This window comes from Phacochoerus africanus, chromosome 1, assembly GCF_016906955.1.
Source record: "Phacochoerus africanus isolate WHEZ1 chromosome 1, ROS_Pafr_v1, whole genome shotgun sequence".
Classification (NCBI taxonomy): domain Eukaryota; kingdom Metazoa; phylum Chordata; class Mammalia; order Artiodactyla; family Suidae; genus Phacochoerus; species Phacochoerus africanus.
The window spans coordinates 279,668,282-279,675,290 of NC_062544.1; the positions used below are offsets into that span (position 1 = coordinate 279,668,282).

General features: G+C 48.0%; 1 long non-coding RNA gene and 1 pseudogene across 2 annotated transcripts in view; one reads left to right on the forward strand and one right to left on the reverse strand.

The window, feature by feature from the left end:
- The window catches only part of LOC125135748 (uncharacterized), a 33,582-nt gene extending 30,930 nt beyond the window's left edge, over positions 1-2,652 (reverse strand). For both annotated transcript variants that reach the window (XR_007137043.1, XR_007137044.1), the window contains exons 1-2: positions 2,388-2,652; positions 1,771-1,899 (exon numbers count right to left, since the gene is read on the reverse strand). This is a non-coding gene — a long non-coding RNA (uncharacterized LOC125135748). The remainder of the gene's footprint in view (positions 1-1,770; positions 1,900-2,387) is intronic.
- On the forward strand, positions 482-5,146 carry LOC125135740 (carbonyl reductase [NADPH] 1-like; annotated as a pseudogene).
- Positions 5,147-7,009: the final 1,863 nt, after the last annotated feature.

Below are 7,009 nucleotides of genomic sequence, written 5' to 3' on the forward strand. Positions count from 1 at the left end.
TAGGTATGCAGTAAGACTTTCATAAACACATACCACACCTGGGGCAACACTGGGAATCTCACAGAGTCAGGTACCCTGCCCACAGGAATGTTGAAGCACAGAACCATTTTCTCTCATGCACTGACTTGAATTCCTCTTAAGGTAGCTCCAGAATCTATGTTCCTCAGAAGCAAGCGCCTTGGTAATTTTTTTTTTTTTTTTTGCATTGAAGAAAAAGCAATTATTGCCATACTGGGGGGAGTGATGGGCCCAGTCCAAGACAATGAATCTGCACTCCTTTTTCTCCTTTTGGAGATCTCCCTCCCAAATTCTTTTTTGTCAGCTTCCAGGAATCCCTATTCCAGCGCTGGACCTTCACCAACCCATCTCCACCTTTCCAACCCATGTGCAACTCAGAGGTGGAATCAAAAGACAGCTATTTCCAGGTTTGGCTCTGGAGGCAGCACCAGGGAGAGGGAGGAGTCGGGACTCAGTTATTAGAAACCTACTGCAACACTGGGCCCTCCTTGTAGGGAGGGCAGAAGGCAGGGCTTAGTTCCCTGGGAATCACAGCCCTGCTACCAGACACACTGAATCCTAGCTCTGGTCTATCTGGCTTCTCTGTTACCAAATTGCTCCTTGCCTGGCTGCACCTTCTGCCCTAGACTCACACCACCCTCCCCTCTCCACGCCAGAGCCACATACACACCACACTAGCCATGTCTTCCAACACTCGAGTGGCTCTGGTGACGGGGGCAAACAAGGGTATTGGCTTCGCCATCGTGCGGGACCTGTGCCGGCAGTTCTCTGGGGACGTGGTGCTCACAGCGAGGGACGTGGCACGAGGCCAGGCAGCCGTGAAGCAACTGCAAGCCGAGGGCCTGAGCCCACGCTTCCACCAGCTGGACATCACAGACCTGCAGAGCATCCGTGCCTTGTGTGACTTCCTGCGGAAGGAGTATGGCGGGCTGGATGTGCTGGTCAACAACGCAGCCATCGCCTTCCAGTGTAAGTGGATGTGAGCTCAAAGGATACAGCCTTCTGAGGGGGGCCAGCCTGGGTGGGTGGGGGCTGCTGCCTGAATGTCCACCGTGGGACCTCGAACCTGTTCCCTAGAGAAGTCGATGTTCAGAGACTCTGAGGCTGATGTTCAGAGGGTGCTGAACCTTCCAAATTGACATCTTTCCAGCCATAAGTCTCCTGCAATAACTTTGATCAAACTGTTAGGAACGGACTCCAAGTTTTCACATTTCACTCTGATTGAACGTTGGAGCAGATGGGTGATTTAAAAAAAATTTTTTTAATTAAGTTGGATGAATTTTTAATTTATTTTGAAATAAACAAAATACTGCAAAAATGGGACACAGAGACCCTTTATATACCCCCTTAGCCTCCCCCGATGGTGCTGTCTTACAAAACTGTACGGCAGGATAAGTTTCTGAAATGCTCACTGGCACAACGCTTTTAACTAATCCCAGACATTACATAGTATTCATCAGAATACAGGGCAAAAGCACCTATCATTTCCTGCATTTTTACATAAGGCTACTATTAACTAGTTCTTTTTTCTTTTTGCCCTAAAAGTGGACAATCCCACACCGTTTCATATTCAGGCAGAACTGACTATGAAAACAAACTTCATGGGAACCCGAAATGTGTGCACAGAGCTTCTGCCTCTAATAAAACCTCAAGGTGAGTCCGATTGGAGCCCAAGCGGTAGTATTTCTAGCAAGATCAGAGCCCTGCCTGCCTCTGTCCTCCTCTGCATGCTAGGCTACCTCTCTTGCTTACCTTCCCTGGCCTCCTGGATGTGTCTTCACCCGGCCAGGTGCCCTGTGACCATAGGTTTCTTAATGCTGTCACGGTCATGGTGGTCTCTGTTCAGCTGCTCTTCATGCCTCTGGCTCTTTGCTCTCTTTCCTAATTTTAGTTCAAAGGTCTAAAATGAGTAGTTGATAAAAAACAAAGGGAGCTAAGTAGCAGCTAATTTCCATGTTGTAAATATTTAAACATTACACAAGGTCTCTAACTCATTACACAAGGTCTTTAACTCTCTCCAGCCCCATCACAGGTAGAGTTCTCTTGAGAGTCCACCCCAGACCTTCTATCCCCACCTGTCTCTCTCTCACACAGTAACCTATTTCACCTTTTTTCTTTGCTCATTTGCCTTTTCTGATTCAGGTTTGGGTAGCCTACACTACCATCAACTCATCATTCCCCCTGAAGCTTTTTCCTCATCTCTTCATCTGGATTTTGCTTTTTTTCTCCTGTGATAGGATATATTACATGTAATGCTAGATACTAAGCTAGATACTAAGTCAAATGTACACTTCTGAGTCCCGAAAGTTTCAGGAGGTCCCCACAATACCCTCAGGTTCAATAATTCACTAGAAGGACTTAGAACTCACCAAAAAGCTGTTAAGTACAAATGCCAGGGAATTAGGAAGTGGAGACTGGCTCAGGTCAGCAGGGATCAAGGTCTCATGGCACAGGGTCCAGCAAAGACCAGGATGGAGCTGCCACAGGTCCTCTCCCAGCACATCTTGGACAAAGCACGTGTTTCTCCCTGAAGCAACAAGAGACAGCACACATGGAGCTTTGCCCACCTGGGAGCTCACCCTGGCCTTGGTGTTCAGTGGCCTTGGTGCTGGTTGGTCACATAGGCATGGCTCACTTCCCTCTTGGCTGACCTGACTCTCCAGACCCTCCCAAGGTCCAGTTCGTACCAGGAAGTCCAATGCCCCAGCATAGCCATGTGTTAACATAGATTACGCAGCCTGACCCTAGACACCAAGTGAGCAAGGCCAGTCTTCTCAGGCAGGACATTCTAAGGGTTTATCATTTCCTCCCAGATGCCCTGGCCAAGGGCTGAACAATCATTGGCCAAGCTTAGGCCTTTCCTTACAGAGAGCAGCCCCTGGAGCTTTCCTAAGGATCCCTTATATACAAAGGATCATTGAGCACCTAAATTTAGTACAAAAATTATTTAAGAGATAGAGCAATAGTATCAGAAATATTCCTAATATTTTAAGGAGCCAGCTTGGGGGAGGGGTAGTTTTAGGGGAGCAGGTAATCCATCCTATAAAGCCACTACATACATTTTCATGTGTTTGTACTAATTTGATTCTTCCCTTCATCATCTGCTATTCGTGCCCTTATTAACATGAAACTATTGTCCATAAGTATTTAGTATAGGTTAATTAAAAATCTAGGCATATAAAATTAAAAGATTTGTTTTTTACAAAAAAAAAAAAAATCTACTGTTTGAATCAGAAAGTACCAAACTAGAACAGTGAGGATGGTTCCACCCACAGGTACTTGGGGACAGATGGTTATGGAAAAAAGGTTTTAAATGAAGTAAGGAATAAGATTATGGAATGTTTGAAACTTTTGGCCCAGGTTGCTGTTTGTGACTGGTGGTCCTTAGGTTTCCATGTTACCACTTTTGGCATTTTCAGGCTCACACTTTGGTTTGCTACCAGAAGTGAACAGAAAATTAGAGACACACAGTCTAATGGCCTCCTTTGTTTAAATATTTACAACATGGAAATTAGCTGCTACTTAGCTCCCTTCGTTTTTTATCAACTACTCATTTTCCATCAGTATGACAACCAGAGGAGACTGTCACTCAGTCTCCCAGGAAACTTGACAGTATCTTCTTTGACCCCTTAGACAGGGGATCTCCTGCCAGGGCTGAAAAGCCAGGTCCAGAGACAGCATCCCACCCTCGTCAGGACACATTGTAACTTCCTAGGGCTGCCACCTGCAGCCCACTTCTCAGCTCTGTGTCCGGTCTTGGCCTCAACAGGTTTGTCTCCTACCCATCGGTCCTCTGTCTGACTTGCCGGCAGAGGAAACACTCCCGGTCCTTTTGTGCCTCAGAAGATGCTAGAGTCCCATATAACAATTATCCCATCCCTGCCTTGGTACAGCACCCATTTCCACTCCCCTCATGGACCTAAAGAACCACTGCAAATAACCAAACCTAATATAATCCATCCACATATCAAACCCATTTCCAACCCAGGAAGTGCTTCTTCTGATGGCCCCTAACATGTCCTACTCTCATTCCCTCTTAAGGTCCCTTTGAATCTCTGAGTTCCTACTCAGTGGGCATCTCGGAAATAGTCAGTTTCCACTGCCCCTCTCTGTCCTCCAATAGCCAGGACTGGAGGCATTACTCGTGAGCTGAGAAAAACCCAAACCCAGAAAAAAATGCATGAAATTCAGCCCCTGAAATGAAGGCTTTTTCGTTCCTCCATCCAAGCCTTCCAAATCTAATGCTATCTGGTCACTTGGGAACTTCCAGCAAGAAACCCACACGTTCATTGTGGGTCAACAGAGACCTGTCCTAGACCACTGACCAAAGGATCATAGGCCCTCAGGTGGTCCCCAAGGAGGCCACTCTCCCAAGTGTGGGGAGGACTCCTCTTATTTTCTGAGCATTTTTCCTCCATACACCAGTTTCCCTGTTCACATGGGAATCTGGGCACTGCCCTCCCCACTTGAGCCTTTCTTTCTCTGACATCATCCTGGACATGGTTCAGGTTCCAAACAGTTTCATGGCCTTCTCTCATGGAGGCAGTCTTAATTCATCTCCTAGCAAACTGGCCCTTGATTCTCAGTTGGAAATTTGGTGTCCAACATCGCAGCAAATTGGGGATTCATCCTTCTGCACTCACATCTCTATGTAACAATTCGTGTTCTATTGTAGGCAGAGTGGTGACTGTGTCTAGCACTGAAGGTGTCAGAGCTCTTAACCAGTGCAGCCCTGAATTGCAGCAGAAGTTCAAGAGTGAGACCATCACAGAGGAGGAGCTTGGTGAGGCTCATGAACAAGTTTGTGGAAGACACAAAGAACGGGGTGCACAGGAAGGAGGGCTGGTGTGATCTGATCTATGGAGTGACAAAAATTGGGGGTCACCGTGCTGTCCAGGAATCTATGCCAGGAAACTGAGTGAGCAGAGAGGAGGGGACAAGATCCTCCTGAATGCCTGCTGCCCAGGGTGGGGTGAGAACTGACATGACTGGACCTGAGGCACACAAGAGCCCAGAGGAAGGAGCAGAGACCCCCGTGTACCTGGCCCTTTTGCCCTCGGGTGCAGAGGGGCCTCACGGTCAGTTTGTTACTGACAAAAAAGTTGTAGAATGGGGTTGTTCCCCCTGAGAGCTACCCCTGGGTCAAGGCGACATTTGTGTCCGATTTCACCAAAAGGATACTTACACTATCAAAACTATATCCTGTTGCAAAAAAAAATAACAAACCTTTTGTGAAAGAATCCAAATCTCTCTCTATTAAGTCCCCACTGGGAGACGGCTGCTCATTCTGTGAAGGCTTTTGTGATTTCCTCTGCAATCCCAGGGAGGGAAAATGGAATGGATTCCAAATGATGACTAAAAATCAAAGATGAATAAATAGTTCTCTATACCTGTCCATGCATGCAGGACTGTAAATGTTAATTCAGCTCAAATATACATAATTCTCGAGTCTAGTTTGGAGGTGTCTAGTATAGCTTCAAGTTTGTAAGTGAACATCTGGAACCAAAGAGTCCTGGCCGGGCCACCTTCCTGCATGACCTTGAGCAAATGCTACATCTACTGTATCCCCTCACTTGTAAACTGGGGATCACAGTCATAGGTGTGCTGGGAAGATCAGTGTCAGGATAGAGGTGACAGTGTTGAAAACGCACGGGAAGTGCTAAGCATCCTCTGGCATGAGTCCCCTATAACAGGGTCGCAGTACCACCCAGGACAGCAAGGACAAGCTTCTTCTGCCCCAACATCAAGCCTGGCTTCCCCAGGGCCCCAGGAATGGTCCCCCACCTTCTGTTTCCTGCCTTCACGGAGGCACTCCCTGTCAAATTCCATGTAAATAACACATTCTTGCATACATTACTTTGGGTGGGTGGTGGCCATGGCATGCAGTGGCTTGATGTGGGGTCTCAATTCCCAGACCAAGCACTGAGCCCTGGCTGCAGCCGGGCAAGGAATGAGTCCCAAGCACTAGACCACCAGGGAGCTCCCTAGATGTAGCACTTACTAGCTTGACATAGCACAAAACCAAATTTAGGAACATTCAGCAATCCTAAAATTACGTAACCATTAGAGAAACACTCAGTTAGTGGCTTGGCACAGAGCGCTTCACAAACAACACCAACACTTGGGGCAACACTGGGAATTCCACAGAGTCAGGTACCCTGCCCACAGGTAAGTGGAATCACAAGACCATTTTCTCTCACTCCATGTCCTGAATTCCTCTTAAGAAAGTGCCTGGAACTATGTCCTCAGAAGCCATCGCCCGCAGTAATTGTTTTTGCATTTTAGGGAAAGGCAATCCCTGCCATTCTGGAGGGGGTGTTGAGCCAGCCCAAGACAATGAATGTGCACTCCTTTTTCTCCTTTTGGAGATCTCCCCCCCAAATTATTTTTTGGTCAATCGCCAGGAATAACTAGCCCCCTACAGACCCTTCATCAACCCGTCTCCACCCGTCCAACCCGTGTGCAGCTCAGAGGTGAGATCAATAGACAGCTGTTTCCAGGTTCTGCTCTGGAGGCAGCACCAGAGAGAGGGGAGGGTCAGGACTCAGTTGTTAGGAACCTACTGCAACTTTGGGTGGTCCTTGGAATGGGGGGCAGAAGGCAGAGTCACAGTCCTGGATCCCAGACACACTGAATCCCAGCACTAGTCTAGCTGGCTTCTGTGTTACCAAGGGCTGCCCCTTGCACAGCTGAGCTTCTAGCCTTAGACTCCCACCACCCTCCACTCGCCACACCAGGGCCCCCCCAACAGCATTGGCTATGTTGTCCAACACCCACATGGCCCTCTTGACTAAGACAAACAGGTATTGGATTGGCCATCATGCCGGAGTTATGGTGGAAGTTCTCTGGGAATGTGGATCTCCCCGGGTGGGCACAAGGGCAAGCAGCCAAGAAGCAGCACCAGGCAGAGGGCCTGAGCCTGTGCTTCCACCAGCCAGACACTGATGACCTGTAGAGGACTTGCGCCCTGCTCAACTGCTTGTGCAAAGAG